A 21,859-nucleotide genomic window follows, 5' to 3' on the forward strand; every position below is an offset into this window, starting at 1 on the left:
TCACGCTAAATGATTTTGATGATCTCAGGAGATTAAGTATGATGTGAAGTTTAGGAATATTGGAAAAATTAGAGCCGCTAGCAGTATTTGGTTTAGATATCTTCACACCTAAAATCTTAAAAGGGCACATTTGCACTTGATTAATCCAATGTTTTTGGTCTTATACTTTAAGTATCAATATTTTTTTTTGGTGCAGTAGCCACATATATGTGCTTGGTGATTTCTGGACTCCACATGTCACGGTTGAGTTTATGAAAAAGCACATCCACATATTCCAGTGTCATTGATGAGAGCTCTTCAAAGGCTGAGCACGTTTTGAATTGTTCTTCTACATGCGCTGGACCAGGTTGCAATTTGAAATGCATTTAACACGGAAATGACTGAGTGACCCTCTTTTAAAATTTAGTAATAAATGGAAAGCCTATAGTCACACAATTTGTTAACAAGAATGACTTACAGCAATGTTTTGGATTACTTATTTGATTGGGGAAGTAGTGGAGTGATGTGTGTGTTTGTGTGTGTGTGTGTGTGTGTGCGTGTGTGTTTTAATAGATGGGAGCATTGGTGTGTTCTCTCACTCCTGAAATGGAAATTCTCTTCAGAATTTTTTAAATTGTAGTTCTGCTTTGAGAATTTGGCCATTAAAACTGTCTTGCACTGATGATCATTCATTAAAGTTCATAGACATATATTGAAAGGCTTTTAAAAAATTGTAAAAAGAAAAATATGGGAACCGCTAAATCTGTAGATTTTTACTTAAGGAACTCAGATGTTCTCTGTTACTGGTATGTCATGTAAGATCATTTTGACTTCCGTTTGTAATAATTACAAGCATTATGCAATCACAATGAAATCACCACAATTCCATGTTGAAATCCCAGCATATGCTGGTTAGGTATATGTTTTGAAGCATGGTACTGTAGATGGTTTGAGCTGGATTTAACCTGGTCCATAGTTGATCATGAGCTGGTTATTAGCCAGTCCTGAGCAAGAGAGTTACTCCATCTTAAAAGACCAGCTTAAACCAGCTCAAAATCATGCTTCAAAACATACCTAACCAGCATATGCTTTTTCTCTGAGTCCCGAGTGTTTCTAAAAGAGGAATCCTAAATCTTGTTTTTTTATATTAGGCCCATATGCATTTCTTCTAAAAAAGGTTTCTGTGAATTTCAGAATCATCCTTTTTTAGGTGAGTGCATTTCTAGCTATGCATCACGGTGACATAATTCCTGTGGGTGGCTTTTGCTCTGTGTACACAGTACTTGGTATATAGTTCCATCGTGTTCCTTTCTCATATGGTTGTGTGTGTCATGGGAGAGTTACCAGGTGCAAACGGTCATGACGTTAGTTGAAGGTTTACTCAGATAAGGTTGCTTAGTGATTCTATCACATTAGTGCTAATGCTAACATGTGCTGTATAATGTGTAATTGTTTTGGCTACATATGTGTATATTTTCATTTATTTTATCCCCTTGCTCAGTCCTGTATTTTTTTAAATGCATATATTCAACTAGATTTAAGCTACTGTGTTGACAACCATAGTTTTAACCAGGCAATTCAAATAAAATCTATGCTCTCATTATTTCTTCTGGTTTATAATTAAGCTAATCAAAGTGCAGTTTAGCACTATAGAGGAGCCGTAGTCTGCGACTCTAGCTAGACAGATGTTAACAGCTTTGTGAGAAGGGCAATGAAGTGGTGCATGACCTCGAATCAGATGTTTTTGGCATTGTGCCTGAATGACATCTAATATGGAACTGAGAAGAGCAAGGACAAATGTTAGCTAGGGAGAGCCTTATTCCATAAATTAACAAGCTGGAGCAGTACTACAACATGGGCCGAGTGACAAGGCCAAACTTGCATTTTTATGACTAGAATGAACCATTAGGGCCTTCAATGGTTCTAGCCTTCATAAAATGCCAAAAATAGAGTTGAGAGTTTCTGTTTAGAAGATTGTGTAGTGTGTGAGATCAAGACTGGAGATCAAATTTAATGTGTGGGAGATTACTCAGTTCTGTCAGTACATATTAAAGTGATACATAACATCGCCATAATATCAGTTCAGTGTTTGGACAGCGTCCCAATTGCTGCTTTGTGTTTATCGATGGATTTGGCAACTTGTCTCACACAGACGAAGACCTACTGGTGTAACTGAATCGCTTTGATTGTGTTTGAGAAACTCAATACATACATTGTAAGGTTTATTTTTATCCATAAGCTTTAAGTAGTGACCTCAGATCTTCTAAAGATGGCAGTACGTTGATCAAGTGTTCTCTGGGGTCGTGACGCAGCTGTTGTCATAGAAACAAATGTCTGGGCTTAGAATGGAGGTGAGTCAAGGTATTATTTGTAACTGGATTAAAAGGCTTCCCTTGGTCCGCAACCATTGTGACTTACAGAAACAATTAAAGCCTGTGATCGTAACTCAAAGGGTGGTTTGAGGCTTTATTATTCTTCTGTGCAGTGTTTTACTTTTTTTCAGCTTTTTAGAACACACTCATGTTTTTATGTACCTCTGATTTGAACAGGGAATCCATGAATACTGATTTGCCGAATGGATTGAATGGTATGAATTTTACATCGCTTCCTTGTATTTGAACGTTGCGGCAGCTGCAAGCTGGCAAGACGGGCAACAGAGCGGCACAAATCCTCCTCCTCAGGTGGTTCATCCTTATTCACTGCTGTGAATATGTCAAGCTACTTTTAATCACCTGAATGCTAAAAGAACCATGTCTGAAACAGTCCTTATTTAGACCATATCTAATAATGTTCCCTTCCTTAAGATGTTGAAGTGATTTCAGTTCCTTTATCAGATAAACTGCCTTTATTTCTTGCATAACTCCATTCCTCTGCAAACACGCTAATTAACTGCCCATGTGTTTTACTTGACCTTTATATAGGCCTACTGTAATAATAAAACTGATTATTTCTATAAATATATACTTCACATTTAAGTATCAGGCTGATATCTACTGACGTTCCCTATATTATGAAAACTTTATATTAAACTTAACTTTAATAACACCATTTTATATTCTGAGTCTGAAGTTAAATAAGTTCAATTCAATATTAATTTTACTGTTATTTTTACATACATTTACGTGTCCTAAAACATAAGTCGAGCTCAAGACGGTTAAATGTCAGCAATCACCTGTGTCCCTTCACCTTATTTGTTTCTCATTGAATGATCTGATTTCTTCCCACAGAAGTACTGATTCCTCTCTGATCACTGTCCAATCCAGCTCTTTCATAACCCTTTCCCTTCATATTACATATAGAAAATACAAATTGTGATTGTTCTGCTTTTTAAAAAACATTGTTATCCAGTCAATGTGAGCATGAATGTGTCATTTTCTCTTGGCGGTGCTTCTGTTCTAATCTGTGGACAGTCTTTGTCTGAAGCCTACCCAATATCATATCATTATATGTAGCGTTTTGAGCAATTACGACAAATAACCCTGTAATCCAAGAGTTTATTTACCATTTGCAGATCTATGATGGTGATAAATTGCCAACAGCAGAAGTTTTGTACAGAATTTTCAGAACCATACAGTGGTGTCTTCAAGAAAAGAGAAAAGCAGCAACTGTGTGAATGTTATGTAGTAATAAAATGTACAACCTTAGTTTAATGAGAATGCATCTTGAATTCTGCAATCTTTTATGGAGATTTACTGCGACATATAGACAACATTTTTGAATGGCTTCTGGCCCTCAGGATAGCTGTTATCTTTCTTTTGCCTCCTTGACCAAAGGGCTGGGGGAATCGAGCAGTATCTGCTTCAGAGGAAGACCCCCAGGAGGGAATGACGCCAGTGCCCACTCTTTGCACAGCTTAGCTTGTTTGTTTTGGAAGAATACTCATTACTTCTCCATTTCCAAAATGGACTCTGAGAGTCAGACCGCCAATAGTTATTAACCTTTTGTTTTCAAGTGATATAACATTGTGCTCACACTGTTTAAATTGGTACTTTTTAACTGCTGTGTGGTCTGGAAGTACAAATGAAATAAGGATTGTTTAAATCTTGTAAATCATTTTTATTTATATGTTGATATATGTTGAAGGATCATGTGGCACTGCTGAATGCAATAATGGCTGCTGAAAATGTGTTGTTTTAAATAGTAATATTTTACAATATTGCTGTTTTTACTGTATGTTTTGAGTTGATCAAATATTATAAATGCAGCGTTGGTAAGACTTCTTTAAAAAAACATTTAGGCTGGGTATTGAATAAAGTGCATGTCACTGCAGGTCTGTTCAGCCTCCCTGAAACCTTTCCACTGCTGATGCCCTTTAATAAAATCAAGGGCTTACATTAATCAACATTAAAAGACTTAACATTGCTTAGAAAGCAATTTACATGCACCCATTCACCGTAAGATAATCTGTATGTTTGACTAGTATGTATGAACCTTTCTTAGTGACTGAAAGGCCCACACCAATAATAGCATTTATTTAGTTGCATCCTTTTCTGATGATGAAAGCTAGAGGCAGGTAGACATTTGAGGGATGAATCAGACAGCTGCAGTGAAAGAGTCTTTTGATTACACAGTGCTTGATGAATTTCATTGATATCGTTTGTTGTCATAAAATCAACTTTCATTTGCTTTACTCTGAATCCAGTTCCATACTGATTTATGAGGGTGTTTGCCTACATCACACTACTGCAGATGCTGGGTTAATTACTTTGTGTATCTTGTATTGTTTTATATAATCCATTAAAACTAACATCTGAGTATATCAAACAAGGAAAGGAAAGACGTAAAAAGTCATGCCAAATCTGAACCAATTTCAACAATAAACTGAGCAAATATCCACAGTTGTGAAAGCTTAATTGACATTAATTATATATTTTGTCATATTTGCTTTGGATGGCAGATTTCAAATGATGCACCTCCGAGGGGTCCATCACCAGCCGAGCAGCTGCCACTGGGATAAACGGGAGGTCTAACAGACAGCTTTAGAATTATAGACCTCCTTGGTTATCACTGATGTGAGTGACAGATGTTGTTGTTCGTTATCAATATCAATCTCCCATGATGCATTTCCAATGAGTAGGATAGGTCATCAGCATGTAATGCTCAATTAAATGGCTACCAGCTGATTCCACAGCTATACAGATTGCACCTTATTGACAATACCACCCCCTGCCAAGTCTGGTGGCCGAACCAGATCAATAGACTTGCTTGTGCTGGTCCAGGAATACTCCACTCGTGCTGCCATTTGCAGACCCCTGCATGGCGAGACCCCTGCTGCTGAAGTGAGATAAGCAGATGAGATGGAGGATGATGGGGCACTTGTCAGGCCCATCCTGTGGAAGTGTGTCTTGCGAGCATGTTCAATGATTAAACCAGTCCTTCTTTTGTGAAACTTAAAGAAGAAAAGATCCCTGTCCTCACCGTCTCAAAGATGCTAAACTGAGCTTCTCTTTGAGTTCATGTGGACAGTTAACATTCTGGCACACGTTTTCTTATCTTTTTTTAAATTCTTCTTCTAGTATATATATATATATATTATATAAAACCAAATTACTTGCCTGTCAGTTGAGTTTGTGGCAAAACCTTTTGCAGTGTTTACATCTTGTTAAACCTGCATAGCATTTATTAAAATAGTTATTTAATTTCATAAAGTAAGATTTGATTTCAAAATGCACCTTAATTTTTAGCATTTTTGTGTTTTTCAGTTGAATAAAAGACTATTTTACCGTACTTTTTCTCTATATATTTCATAATTGAGGATTTTTTTCAAACAAGTTTAAAAATCTTGTCTCGTCTCGTGAACCCAGTCTCGTGTCTCGTCTCATGGGATAAGTGTCTCGTCACACCCCTACTGAACACTGTTCTTTTCTTTCAAATAGAATTACCAAGAGTAATACTACTTAAAGAAGGAAGGATTACACTCCTCATCACAACAGGAACCGGTAATTGTCTTTTTTCCAAATTCAATTGACTCTTACACTCAGACAAATTAGCATTCATATACAAAACAATAGGAGAAGGAAACATCAATGAACATGCTAAAGAAACTTATATCTTGCTTGTATCTATATAAACAAATCGCTTTATCTCTAAGTGAGCTGCTGAAATGGAAGACACTGAGGTGATGGATAACAGCAATACTTCGCACTCTCACAGCCCTGTTAAAACCAGCACACACACACACACACACACACATAAACCCACTTGCACAACAACAAACGAGCACACATATGCAGAAGCAAAAATCTACCCAGGTTGTCTTTCAAAGGATGAAATTGTTTAATTCATATTTGTAGATCTAAGTTATTTGTACATGCTAAAGAGCTTTTTCCTGTGGTTGAGTCAGAAATGGCTGATCTTTGTTCCTGAAGATCTTCCAAAAACCCAGGTATTTCCTGATAAACACCATTTGAAATGCACTGGACTGTAGAACAATGAAGTTTTGCAGCATGAAAGGGATGTGCAAAATGTGAAAGGTGGTTCAAAGCATATCCAAGGATACTGAAGGACAGTGGAATGGAAATACCTATTGGAAATGCATTCTTGGCTGGTTTTATGCTCAGCTCACAGTCCCTGGTATTCAGCATCAACAGGATTTGTGCACTGTGTTGTAATCTGTGTATTAAGAAACAATCTGCTATATTAATAATGATGTATTTTAACTAAGATGAAAGAAAGAAGTAATGCAGAAAAGGCAGTCCTTCGCATATGGTAGACACAATTCGGCTAGCTTTGGAACAAATCCTTTCCCTCCTGGAAAGAGTGCATCGACTACTTCTTGATGAAGATAAACAGATTTGTGGGTAAAGTGATTACAGGGTTGTTTGATGCTGTGCTTGGGCTGTTTCCTTTTCCACTTAGTTGCATATTGACCTTTTAAGACCTGTATTGAACACTGTGATCCACGTATTTCTTAACCAATAGCTATTATTTCTGGAAGTATGAGTAACACTGAAATTGGTTTTGCAAAAATAAATTAAGTTAGACTAAAACAAGGCACGACTGGATAGAGTAAATATTATCTTATAGATATTAAAATGCTTCCTAATGTTGACTATTCACAGCACATTAAAGGGATACTCCACCCCAAATTTAGATTTTGTCATTAATCACTTACGCCCATGTTGTTCCAAAACTGTAAAATCTTTGTTCATCTTCAGGGTGGAATATCCCTTTAAGACAATGGTTTGTATTACGGTTTTATTTTATTTTGTATTTAATTATGCAAGTAAGGCATTATGTAATTAAATATGCATTGACTTGCATCCATTCCCAGGACAGAAGCTTCTAGAGTTATAGGGCATTTTGGATATCTCTTTTTATCACCCCATAAGAAAATACTTCCAACAGCCAGAAAAAACACTGTATTTTTAAGAATAAAATGTTAAATAAATCTGGTATGATGATATATTAACAAACCAGTCTGTAAAAACTGTCAGAATATAGATCTGAATAAAACTGTAAAGTGTGGTGTATGTACAGTAAGTGCTTCTGAAGAGAAGATTTCCAGCTCGGTGCAGTAGAAAAATGAAACATTTAGCCTTTACAGATGTGTCATTGAATCTAGACATACATTTTATTTTGCTTGTAGTGTCTTGCCTTAAAAATTCAACCCGGCTCAACAAGATGATATCAAAAGGATATTGATTATAAAAGTGGGTTGGCATACATTCGGTCCTTTCTTATCTCAAACCTGGGCTATAAATGATTCTGCTGAAGCGAATCCAAATATGCAGCCATACTGTATCTTCAGAAGCTATGAAGTTTGATTTTGCGATAGGATTTCCGTTGAGGAATTTTTACTCATCTCTGAATTAAAATCTTCCATATAACGTATGAAGAGTGTTTTGAATACTCACTGTGGTACTGCAGGATATACATTTACCTGTTTTTTTTTATATTTATACAGTATATATATAACCATAACCATATATATATATTAGGGGTGCTCCGATCACGATCGGCCGATCGTTATGCGCATCTCGTCAGTAGCCTAAAGCCGGTTTTCTAATCAGCGTTTAATTCCATCAGGTGCATGATTTCTCATAGAGCAGCTGTTACTACACAGAGCCGTTGTTAATAGAGAAGATGCGCAAATCACGTTAATTTTCAGCGTTTATTGGCCCATCTTCTCAGTTAACAACGGCTCTGTGTAGTAACAGCTTCTCTATGTGAAATCACGCACCTGATGGAATTAAACGCTGATTAGAGAACCGGCTTTACTGACGAGATGTGCATAAACTATCGGCCGATCGTTATCGGAGCACCCCTAATATATATATATATATATATATATATATATATATATATATATATATATATATATATATATATATATATATATATATATATGAAGAGTTCAGATGCAAAAGCCTCTAAATGCCATCTGAAATTTTCATCTAAAATTAGGATTTTTATGAAGCTCCTATTCTTAGGTTGAGTCATTTTACTTTAATTGCGATGTTCATGTCCTTTTCCAGTCTATTAAAGTGAAATAACTGAACATAAATATAGGAGCCTGATAAAAATCCTAATTTTAGATGAAAATTTCAGATGGCACTTAGAGGCTTTTGCATCTGAACTCTTCATATATATATATATATAACCATATGTATATATATATATGGTTATAGGCTACTGTTTATGAAGGATATAGCACCAAAGATGGCAACACTCTTGCTGTTTTACCATATTTTATCAAATTTAATAGGGACTTGTACAAAGTGATTTGTATTTCTGGAGCAAGCCAACCAGGAAATCACAGTCCAGGTCACTGCTGTGAAATATTTCACGCTTCAAAGATAGATTGTGCTAGCATAAAACAGCTGAACTTTTTTTTTTTTTTTTTTATGGAAGCAATCTCTTCAGATATGAAGCTGAAGCTGTGTCCTCTTAATAACATGAGAAGGTAGAAGCAGACATCTGGTGATAGTATAATAATGAACAGATGTGTGTGTTTGCACCAAGATCACGTTGCCTGTGCGTCTGCACATATTATATTGCTTATTATCCAATGAGTAACCCATGAGAAAACATTCACTACTGTTCAAAAGTTTGACTTCATCTATTTTATGATTTTGAAAGAAGCCTCTTATGCGTAACAATGATGGATTTATTTGATCATTAAAAATTTATTTAAAAAATAAATTATTGTTAATTATTTTATATTTAATATATTAATATGTAATTTATTACTGTGATAGCAAAGCTGAATTTTCAGCAGTCATTACTCCAGTCTTTAGTGTCACATGATCCTTTAGAAATCATAGTAAAATGCTCATTTGGTGCTCAAGAAATATTTCTTTTTAATACCAATATTGAAAACAGTGCATATTTAACATGGTAACTGTGATACTTTCTTTTTTTTTTTTTTGTGATACAGGATTCTTTGCTGAGTCGAATATTATAATTATCAGCATTTATTTGTAATCTAATTAATCCTTTCTGATTAAAATTATAAATTTATAAAGAAAGAAAAAAAATCTGTCCACTAACTTTTACTTTTTATATATATATATATATATATATATATGTATATGTATCTATTTGAGAGAGTTTAACTTGCAATTCATGTGATACAAGTGCAAAGAAGGAAAATAATATATGGGAATTTAATTACCTATAGCTTTTTAGTGTCTATAATTGTTTCAAATAAAAATGATTTCTAACACAACATTTTCCCTTAAGACATTCTTGTCTATGAAGACAGACCATCTGTCGTGTGATTTCTCCTGCATGTCTGTTAAATACTTGGCCATATTGACTCTTGCACTGTGCATAGGCAATTGTCAGAGGTTCTTTCCATCAGGAGCAGAACACACTGCAACCTTACACTCCAAAGACACAGCAGAATATGAACGTAACCATGTGTTTATGCAAAGCACAGACTCTGAGTCATATTGTTCATGCAGACCTTCATATGTCACCTGTTTCTTCAGAAAAATATTCATTGGATTAAGCAGGGCTTGGGGCCAACAGACTCAATTTGCCTATTAATGTATTAGGCCAAACAGCCTCCAAGTGTTTTGCATAACACCTGTGTGAAGTGTTTATTGTAAGGAGTTGATTAAAGATGAGACTAGGGTCATGCCAGCCCAGTGGTTTTTAGAAGAAGATGTCAATGTGGAAGTAAAGCAGGTCCCTAATGTCCTTCTATAAAGAAACCTACATTTTAGTTAGCCACTAAACTAGTTGGCAAGAACCTTTGTCAAATGATCTTAAAGGCCACTGTCTCATATTGATTGGGATGTTCATTTCTTATGCATTGTCAGATTTTTAGGTCAGTGTATGTGAGTATATGATACAAACCATCAGTTTCATAATAATCTATTTTTAATTTTCTCATTATGGTTTTCTTTTGATTTAACTTATTTTGAGCTCATTTCACTGAGAAAACAATGAAGATGCATTATATTTCATCATTGCAAAGGCTTTTGCAGATTTAGCATGACCCACTCACATTTTAACACAGTCCTAGTATGACATAATAAGTGTCATGTTATTCCATTTCTATTTTCTTGAGTTATGTAAAATGACAACCCATTCTCACTCCAAAGGCGTCAAAAACCGAAGCATGGTCAAGCGCCCCTAGCGTCACTTTTATGACGCCAATTGTGCCTCTCGGCGTCGACTATCGAAGCACTACGACCTTCCTTGCTTTCAGTGGGAAACTTTTGGCGTCAGAATTCGACACGAGGATGTTTATCGCTATGAAATCACGTTCAAGAAGTCTCATTCAGCACACATCGCGCGATACTTGCTATCAGTTCCACAGTTTGGGTGAGTAGTCGTATATACGCTCTTTTAATGCCTTTTATCAAATGTATTCTGTCTTCTTTATTAATCAGATTAGTGCCATATGTTTAATCGCTGTATTATATCGGTCATCCGCGGCTGTCTTTGAGTTTCATTGCGTTTAAATAAATGAACACAGCTGCTAATTAGTGTGATTAAACTCTATCTGTCACGTGACGTGCCATAGACCTTCGATCCGTTTTTTATTATTATTAATTTCAGGATCAATGATGTAAGTTGTATTTGTAGTAAAATCATGGTAATCACGACACAATAATAAATGAAATGTGAAGTTAAAACACAGTAAATGGGACATTAGTAACTGTAACTGTAGTTTTACTATGATATATTAATAATCAATACAACAATACAATAATCACCAAACCAGCTATGTTTGTATCACTGTAATGCTAGTGTTTTTATGTGCTTTTATATGACAGATATCACAGTAATCATGTGTTCTGTACCATGCTTTTAATACCTTTTAATGTGAATCCAAAAAAATTTAAAATAAATAATAAAACATGTATTTTTCCATCTTGCAGTTCATTCATATCAGTTTATATATATATATATATATATATATATATATATATATATATATATATATATATATTTATATATATATATATATATATATATATATATATATATATATTTATATATATATATATATATATATATATATATATTTATTTATATATATATATATATATATATATATTTATTTATATATATATATATATATATATATATATATATATATATATATATATATATATATTGCTCACAGATCATTATTAACATTCTGTATATAATTCAATTTTATTTTCTCTCCCCTTTTTTATTATTTATATTTTTAGCTGAAAAGACGTAAAGGCAGTCAGCCCAGTGGTGTTTCTGGAGAGGGATTCCTTCAGAAATGGAGAAGACAGAAAGCTGCGGAGGCAGATATTTGCAGCAGTAAGTCTGTGATAGTTTGTCTCTTTTATCAAAAATTCCTGCTGTTATAATTTGTACAGCATTTGTTGTTTCTTAAACTGTTGCACTGTCCAAATACCCACACTTGCCATCTTTTCACTTGACCACTTGATTACTTATTTGACGTCTTTCCTGTATTTGGCCTAGTGTTCGAGTGAGCATGATGACCACAAGTGTGTGTCAAACTTTTCATGACCTGATGACTGTGTTTCCCAATCCTGATCCTGGAGAAGCCCAGCACTGCACGGTTTTGGTGTCTCTCTTATCTGCCTTGGAGTCTTCACTGATGAGCTGATGAGTTGAATCAGGTGTGTTTGATCAGGGAGACATCTCAAATGTGCAGTGTTGGGGGTTCTCCAGGACCAGGATTGGGAGCCACTGCCTTATGGGACACTTATGTGTTTAAAGAGATTTTTAATATCTAATTATCAATATTTCACATACTATACTAAACACATCACAGTCTTAATAATCCAGTTTAACACTTGTATGATATTGTACAAGCCCCAGGACTGTCTCATCTGACACTATCAAAAGAATTCATATGACTATAGCTTGTTATTAATTACTTGCTTTCAATAATGGATTCATTTAACATTTAATTTTACAGCATCTTTACAGAGGCTGCTTTTATGGTCTAAACAAAACACAGTGTAATGTATAAGTTGAATGTAATGTAATATTTCTGTTTTACAGGATTGTTTGAGGATAACACTGCAGTTCTCCATCATGCACAAGGACTCACCTCGTTAACTCTTTATCCCCCACACACACAGATATGGTCCCTGGATCAGTGATTAGACTTTGCAGTGGTTAGATTTTTGCAGAAGATGTAACTTTGTTTTATTTATAAGCTCATAATGAATACATTACAGAACCAGTGATGAAAACAATAGTTAAAAATAGTATTTTTCGTATTGATAAAGCATTTTGTTCTCTTTTTCAATCTTCATACAGTGAACTTTTTAGACTTTAATTAAGAGTTTTAGTAAAGGAGATATTCATACACAGTCATCCCCTAGCTCCAGTCATGAAGTGAATTCATGATGTTATGTCAAAGCTAGCAGGTGTTTGTTTTCCTGAACACTTTCTCTGTCTTTCATTGTTCAGACAATCAGTGTTTATTTGATGCTGTGCTGATTGAGTTTTATAGATGATATTGCACACTTGACATGCATGTCTTCATGGTGTTTTTTTGTGAGTTTGAAACATTTACATTGTGTTGTATAACATTTTGGTCAATTTAATTTTTTTAATAAAATTGATCTTTTTCCAGTGTTCTCTGAAAGACATACTGTATTTACTGTTTTGTTTTTTAATAAAAGCATTTTCATTTGCATACTGAAAATAGTTAATGTTTACAACATAACTGCCTTTTTATTCTTTATGGTGGCAAAAACGAGCTTGGTGACAGAGGATGCAGTGTAGTAATCTGGGCATGTTGTCTTTAAATGAGTTTGACATATCAATAAATAATGGAAGATCCTTACAAAAATATGCATGTTTATTATGCTTTATGTATTTATTTGTTCATTCATTCATTCATTCATTTATAATTTCTGTTTTTATTCCTAGGGTTCAAATGGTAGAGAATGGTAAATCACAGAAACACAAATGTAAACAATTTTAACTTTAAAACACAATGTAATATACAATGTAAATTTTAGAAGCACGTCATTTGATTAGTAAATATATTTGTCTTTGGTCAAAAAAAAAAAAAATACAAATCTTAAAAATGTGTCTTATATTTAATGAGAGGAATCTATCTGTTGGATACAACTGCGACTGCTGGGCATGTGCACATCAATATTGCCCAATTTTTGTCAAGCTGAACAACGGAGGAAGGTGAAGATGTTAATAAAACAGAATCTAATATGTAGCAAGCTTAATCTATTGTTAACCGAATCTATCCCTTCAGCCGAAAAACGAAAGACATCTGTCATACATGGATAAGGAAGTGTGACGCTGCTGCTCAGCTTAGATGTCATTGGCTATGACTTTTCAGGACAGTCTGTGGTAGGACTATCTTTTAACCCATATTAAACAGCGCATCATGTTAAAAATTATGTTTTGCTCCTATCATCACATTAGTAATATATTAAGTCAACAATGAAGTGTTGCTATCTTGAGAAAAATGACATCTTTAGCGAGATCCTAATCCTAACCCTAAGCATAACTTCAATGAACTACAAAAAACAGCCCCCTAGTGTTGCCTTTCTATAGATAGAACGACGGAGGCTTGTGGGTAATGTAGTTTAAAACTTTTTATTAACGAAACTAAATAAATTATTTATTTTAAGGTAAACTGGATATCTAAATATGTTTATTGTGCAAACATCTGTGTTATATTTGAGAGGCAGGCTGAAATGTGGTATTTTACAGTGAGCAATATTTAAAATGCTTTTATGCCAGCTTTCCACTTATTTCTGAAAACTGAGCTCAACATTATTTTATCAGCATAGCATAAGTAATAATCCTGCCCATTTTCTCTTTGATATGTTAATTGGACTCTGATTTACAGCCATTTGAAATGCACAGTTTTGGGCTCTTCCGGGGGGTGCTACTGGGCCCCTGGGGGTAGCAGGGCAGTAAAACCTACATATATGTATTCTCCTCATCATGAACAACAAACTGAGCTGAGTCACATTTATATCTGACAGTTTTCACAGTCCTCTGTTTTCTATTCTATTCATCATGGCTATTATACCTTTTGACAGGACATTGTGAGGCCATCTGATGAAACATGGAAAAATTAGAAAGAAATGATTTAATAATGAAAATAATAGATTATTTCTTTGATTTTTGAAGTAAATGGCAAGAAATATAATGGATGAACCTGCAACAACTTGCCATTATCTATTCCCCACTGTAAAGCAGTAATCAAGGACAATGTATACACATTGTGATACTTCACTATTACACAAGGACAAATTCATGCAGTGCTAAGAATATTAATTTATATATATATATATATATATATATATATATATATATATATATATATATATATATATATATATATTAGCATTATATATAACTAATTAGCCGAAATCAGTGTAAAAATGTCCTCCTCACCCCCGTATCTTGCTCCTCAGGTGCTGGACATCAGTAATGTGCCTGCTCTTGGTTTTAATGCAGTACAAGATCCACGTTGATCATTCCTGCTACATTCTCAGTTATCCCTTAAGTGTTTGTAACAATAAAGCCCATGGCACCATCTTGTAATGCAGAATAATTAATCTTGTAACTCCCTGTATTTCACAAAAAATGTGCATATTTGTTACTAAAATATAAAAAAATACTTTCTGGTGTACTGATGTCCCAGATGTTATTAATCCGATCAAAAATGTTCATGTCTTAAATAAAAAAATAATCCCAATAATTAATATGTCGTTTTTCCAAGTCTAAAAAAAACACATATGAGCCTACCTAGTAAAATGATGTATTTACCAAGAATCTTCAGAACACAATATTCACCATTTTCATTTTATTAAAGCATAGACTATAAAGTTGATAAAGTAGCATCAAGACAAATAAGATTAAATGAAAATAATTATCATCAAAGATACATTAACCTCATATATAAATCAGTTCCCACGGATGAGTGATGAAATGTCCTTAAAAGTCACACAGTCCCATCCAGTCAACTGTGATACAGATCATGTGATACATATAAGACATGTGATACTGTTCCAGAAAATAATGATTCCTTATCATCACATCTAAACTGGTTTCATCTCCCCATCGTGTTCTTCTTCTCTCGTGTCTGGAAACAGTTTGTGGTTGATGTCCAGCACTGATGTGGTGTAGCGTTTTCTCAGCCAGAGGATCTCTCAGTCCTAAGATCCCAGACCTGGTCAAAGTGAAACAAACAATCCAGATGAAGTTGTTTAATGGGCAGAGAGCTCAGCTTATGTTCTGTGTGATTTTAGCAGGGTGAGCAACTATGACCCTTGTAGTACTGTACACTTACCACTCTTCAAGCTGTTTTAAGACCTTTTGAGAAGCTTTTTCTCTGAAGAGAATTTACCACATCCTCTTCTTTCTCTCCTTTCAAGAGCATCACTTGGTCAAAACCCCTCATTTGGCTGATGAGATCATCTGTACAAATAAAAATACTGCAATAAATATGTCATTCTGCAAGAATTAAGAAAAAGTTACAGAAGCAAAGGTCTTGCTCATGAGACATTAGCATGTGTAGTTCTCAGAGACTCTAGAATTCATCTGTTGTTGCAGTAAATGTGTTTTCTTCCTCTAGAATCTTTCTCCAAAGTTCCTGACTTCTCTCACAAATGTGTTTTAGTCTGTGCAGTGTAAGGCCTGGCTTCAAACCAATCAACTATCAATTCACAATTTATAACATAACATTTACAAAACAATGAAATAATGTACATTGGTGTTTATATCAACTAAACCAATTTCATGAGACTTGTCTGCTTTTAAAACAGGTGGTGTGTTTTTAAAAACATAATATTAAAAATTTCCAGTCACACTTTGCTAACATGCTGTAATTGTAATAGTAAAAAAAAAATCAAGGCTGACATGACCAGTTCTGTGAGAGATCATCATAAAATGTTGTATAACACAGCATTGCTTCAACACACACATACCAGAGGACTTCTGTTTGTTTGAGCACAAGATGGCCATCTTCATTCCTCATCCTGAGCAAATAATTTCCTTGGTCTTCCTTCTCTTCTGTGAAACAAGAAAATCTCTACTTACTCTCTGTGCAATTAATATTGCTCATTAAACATAATTAAGTTAATTTAAAGTAAGATTCAGACCAGAGCATTTGATGAGTAAATGTTGATTAAAAAATATTCTAAACAAATGTACCTGGGAAGAGCTGATCATGGCAAGATTCGCTGAGACTCAGTAATAGCTCTTTTAGGTTTTGCTGATGCTGTATAATTAAATGTTAAATGAATCCATTATTGAAAGCAAGTAATTAATAGCAAGCTATAGTCATATGAATTCTTTTGATAGTGTCAGATGAGACCGTCCTGGGGCTTGTACAATATCATACAAGTGTTAAACTGGATTATTAAGACTGTGATGTGTTTAGGGATCATTTTTAAGACTTTGACCCTGTCCAGATACCCACACTTGCAGTCTTGGCCACTTGAGAGTGTGTGTACGTGACAGTGTGTGAACGAGACTTTGCCCGGTCTTAATAATGCCAAAGCACAGCGTCCTTAACACACACTAAACCTCTCCAATACTGCTCCGGAGCACTATACAAAGCTTAGTGTATCCCATCATGCATCATGTTTTGGAATAAATCGTCAGACTTTTTGCCGAGATCTCACAAGAGGTCATGGAAAGCTGTCCAATGTACAGTATGTGAAATATTGATAATTAGATATTAAAAATCTCTTTAAACACATAAGTGTCCCATAAGGCAGTGGCTACCAATCCTGGTCCTGGAGAACCCCCAACACTGCACATTTGAGATGTCTCCCTGATCAAACACACCTGATTCAACTCATCAGCTCATCAGTGAAGACTCCAAGGCAGATAAGAGAGACACCAAAACCGTGCAGTGCTGGGCTTCTCCAGGATCAGGATTGGGAAACACAGTCATCAGGTCATGAAAAGTTTGACACACACTTGTGGTCATCATGCTCACTCGAACACTAGGCCAAATACAGGAAAGACGTCAAATAAGTAATCAAGTGGTCAAGTGAAAAGATGGCAAGTGTGGGTATTTGGACAGTGCAACAGTTTAAGAAACAACAAATGCTGTACAAATTATAACAGCAGGAATTTTTGATAAAAGAGACAAACTATCACAGACTTACTGCTGCAAATATCTGCCTCCGCAGCTTTCTGTCTTCTCCATTTCTGAAGGAATCCCTCTCCAGAAACACCACTGGGCTGACTGCCTTTACGTCTTTTCAGCTAAAAATATAAATAATAAAAAAGGGGAGAGAAAATAAAATTGAATTATATACAGAATGTTAATAATGATCTGTGAGCAAAATATTTATATATATATATATATATATATATATATATATATATATATATATATATATATATATATGAAAATAAATATATATATATATATATATATATATATATATATATATATATATATATATATATATATATATATATATATATATATATGAAAATAAATAAATATATATATATATATATATATATGAAAATATATATATATATATATATATATATATATAAAATATATATATAATATATATATATATATATATATATATAATATATATATATATATTAAAAAAAAAATATATATATATATATATATATATATATATATATATATATATATATATATATATATATATAGAAACTGATATGAATGAACTGCAAGATAGAAAAATACATGTTTTATTATTTATTTTTAATTAGATTTTTTTTTTTTTTTTGGATTCACATTAAAAGGTATTAAAAGCATGGTACAGAACACATGATTACTGTGATATCTGTCATATAAAAGCACATAAAAACACTAGCATTACAGTGATACAAACATAGCTGGTTTGGTGATTATTGTATTGTTGTATTGATTATTAATATATCATAGTAAAACTACAGTTACAGTTACTAATGTCCCATTTACTGTGTTTTAACTTCACATTTCATTTATTATTGTGTCGTGATTACCATGATTTTACTACAAATACAACTTACATCATTGATCCTGAAATTAATAATAAATAAAAACGGATCGAAGGTCTATGGCACGTCACGTGACAGATAGAGTTTAATCACACTAATTAGCAGCTGTGTTCATTTATGTAAACGCAATGAAACTCAAAGACAGCCGCGGATGACCGATATAATACAGCGATTAAACATATGGCACTAATCTGATTAATAAAGAAGACAGAATACATTTGATAAAAGGCATTAAAAGAGCGTATATACGACTACTCACCCAAACTGTGGAACTGATAGCAAGTATCGCGCGATGTGTGCTGAATGAGACTTCTTGAACGTGATTTCATAGCGATAAACATCTCATGTCCTCGTGTCGAATTCTGACGCCAAAAGTTTCCCACTGAAAGCAATGAAGGTGGTAGTGCTTCGATAGTCGACGCCGAGAGGCACATTTGGCGTCATAAAAGTGACGCTAGGGGCGCTTGACCATGCTTCGGTTTTTGACGCCTTTGGAGTGAGAATGGGTTGAAAATGATTAACAATTTAAAACAACATGATGTGGCTAGATGTTTAACCATTATAAAATGTCATGTAAAGGACACATTCATTTGTGTCTAGTACGAATGGAAATACAGGAAGAACATTTATTTGTGTGTGAAAGTATTTCAGAAAGCTAGTGAGCACTATTTTGAAATTACTAGCCTTGACAACTACAGTCAGTTTAAATAAGTGAAAGCAATTGTGAGACTGCCGTCTAGAAGCAGAAAACTCATTTATGTTTAATTGTTGGACTTGGAATCTTTCATCTGCATGCTAATTAAATATTAATGTTTAATTTTATAATACACAGAGTTTTTTTCATGACACAGGTTAATTATGTTATACCATTTGTGAAAGAATATTTTAATTAATTATTCAAAGGAATGTGTCTCATGTATCAGTTTAATACATAGTCAGTTTCCCTTTTTTTTCTTGTAAACATTTGTAGAATCGTTTGTGTGACAAAACAATAAGCTTTCAAATTTTTAAGAACATTTTAGGCCTGTATCATTTGTTCTCAGTGAGAAGATGCTGTCATTCTGTCAAGACTACAGTAAATCCTAGAATTTTATTCTTTTCAGATGGTGCACAGACACATTGTAGTGGCATCACTGAAAAGAAATGGTGTGAAATACCACACCTCTGCATGCGATTTCTACATGCCATTTAAAATGTGAATCCCTCTCAATCTGTAAATCAGTCACAGCTGAATAATATAGAAGTATATTAACCACTGGATTACTAATTCTTAGATACATGTGTCTGACATTATTTGCATGAGATGACTGAATAACTTCTTGTAATGTTTACAAACAAAGAGCTGCTTTCTTCAGTTCATTTAAATGTCATCAGATCAGACTTTTACAAGTAGTTTGAACTGAAACGTGTGTTGGCAGTGTGTGTATACAACCACCCTATAATGATAAAAATCCACCCAGTGAATTTTCCCTTTCTTATATCAAACTAGAGACCTGCACCCCTTTAAAGATGTTTCCAACTATATTCTGTGTTGTAGGACAAACTTAATGTGTTAAGGATAAACTTAATAATTAAAAAATGAATTTACAGCTCAACAACTCAAATTACTGATGAATCACTAAAATCGAGTCTATTAAAAGAACAACATGATAAAGCGATTTTCATGCCACGTAAATGGGTGTTTTCATGCCACCTTGAATAAGTGTTCAAGGTGATGAACTGCTAAATCATCTAAAATGTCTGATCGCATGGGAATGCATCCCATGGTTGTAAGGAAATGAACGTGTCAGTACTTTATTTCAAAATGCTTTCCAAAATGTCAAAAATCCCATTCCCTCCCAGGGTAATGAGTCTATAATAAATCATTCTGCATTTGCTGCCCCTAAACTGATCTGGATTTTTTTTTTTTTAATGGTTATAAACTATAATTGTATATGTATGGTATAAGTTAATTCCCTTAAGAAAAAAAATGTATACATCAAGCAAATACTGCAAGCAAATAGCATAAGATTAAAAATGCAGTGTTTGTAGATTTTATGTCTGCATGAAGAATGTTATGAGTCTAGGTTTTTAAACATATAAAATCTCAGCTGTAGGCAATGATGCCACTGTACTTTCACAGGTAAAATGTAAATGCCTCATAGGCAGACTGTTAACACCAGCTCAGGGAATGCTGAACATACTCTCAAATTAAATTCAGGTTCTTGAGTGGCATGTGATGGTAACCCCATTAGCTCTTAATGTACACATATAAGTTGGACAGCAGATTAAGAATGATTGAGCATGTGTGTATTAAGTACATTGCATAAATGCTGTATGTTTTGGTCACAAGGAATATTACACATTAAAGTTAAGAGTGTAAAAACGAATTCATTTTCAAATATATGACATTTTCACTTCAATTAACACTCTCTTTGTGAAACAACTGAGCTGTGGAATGAGCGCACAGACCATTAATAAATTTCCCAGCTGAGAGTACTGGTTATTTTTAGCCAAATATTGAATTTGAACAACCACTTTTTTTTTGGTCTGAAGTCAGACTTCTGGTATATTTAGTTATGCAATGCTTTGATCTGATTTTCTCAGAAAAGAAAGGTTTTCTGGGAGAACAAGAGTATGCTGTAAGCTGGAACAGCATGGGGATAGAGGTCTCTTCATTTTCAAAGACAGAAATGGTCATCTGTCTGCTGCAATGCATGAATCGTGGAGTCGTGGGCCTAGTGGTTAGAGAGTATGACTCCTAACCCTAAGGTTGTGGGTTTGAGTCTCGGGCTGGCAATACCATGATCTAGGTGGCCTTGAGCAAAGCACCAAATCCCCAACTGCTCCCCGTGGCGCCACAGCATAAATGGCTGCCCACTGCTCCTGGTGTATGTTCACGGTTTGTGTGTGCGCACTTTGGATGGGTTAAATGCAGAACAAGAATTCTGAGTATGGATCACCATACTGGGCTGTATGTCACATCACTTCCACTTATTCTGAGTTGATGCATAACAAGTGAATACAACATCTGCTTTATCCCTAGATATTTCAACTATCAACCTCATCTATAAAGCATCTCCAGAATTTCAGGTTTTTACACCCCTACTAGACCTGGGCCTCACAACCACTGCACTTTCCTTGTTCAAGTCTCACCTCACAAGCAATTCTTAAAGTTTCCAAATCACGTCAACCAATGGCGTGCCTTATGGTTCAGTTCTTGGTCCCCTTCTGTTTACATGCATGACCTCACTTAGCCTAATCATGAAGGCACATGGCTTCTACTATCCCTCCAATGCAGACATTACACAACAGTTCCTGTTGTTTTGGTTTTAAAAAATAGCTGTTATTCTGCTTGATTTTGGTTTGTGGTGCAAACAGTTTAACCATTTCAATTACCGGTACTTTGTTATTCTTCTAGTTATTTAACTAAAGTGGCTAATTAATCAGAAGTTTTACACATTCA

This window comes from Carassius gibelio, chromosome B9 (assembly GCF_023724105.1).
Source record: "Carassius gibelio isolate Cgi1373 ecotype wild population from Czech Republic chromosome B9, carGib1.2-hapl.c, whole genome shotgun sequence".
Lineage (NCBI taxonomy): Eukaryota > Metazoa > Chordata > Actinopteri > Cypriniformes > Cyprinidae > Carassius > Carassius gibelio.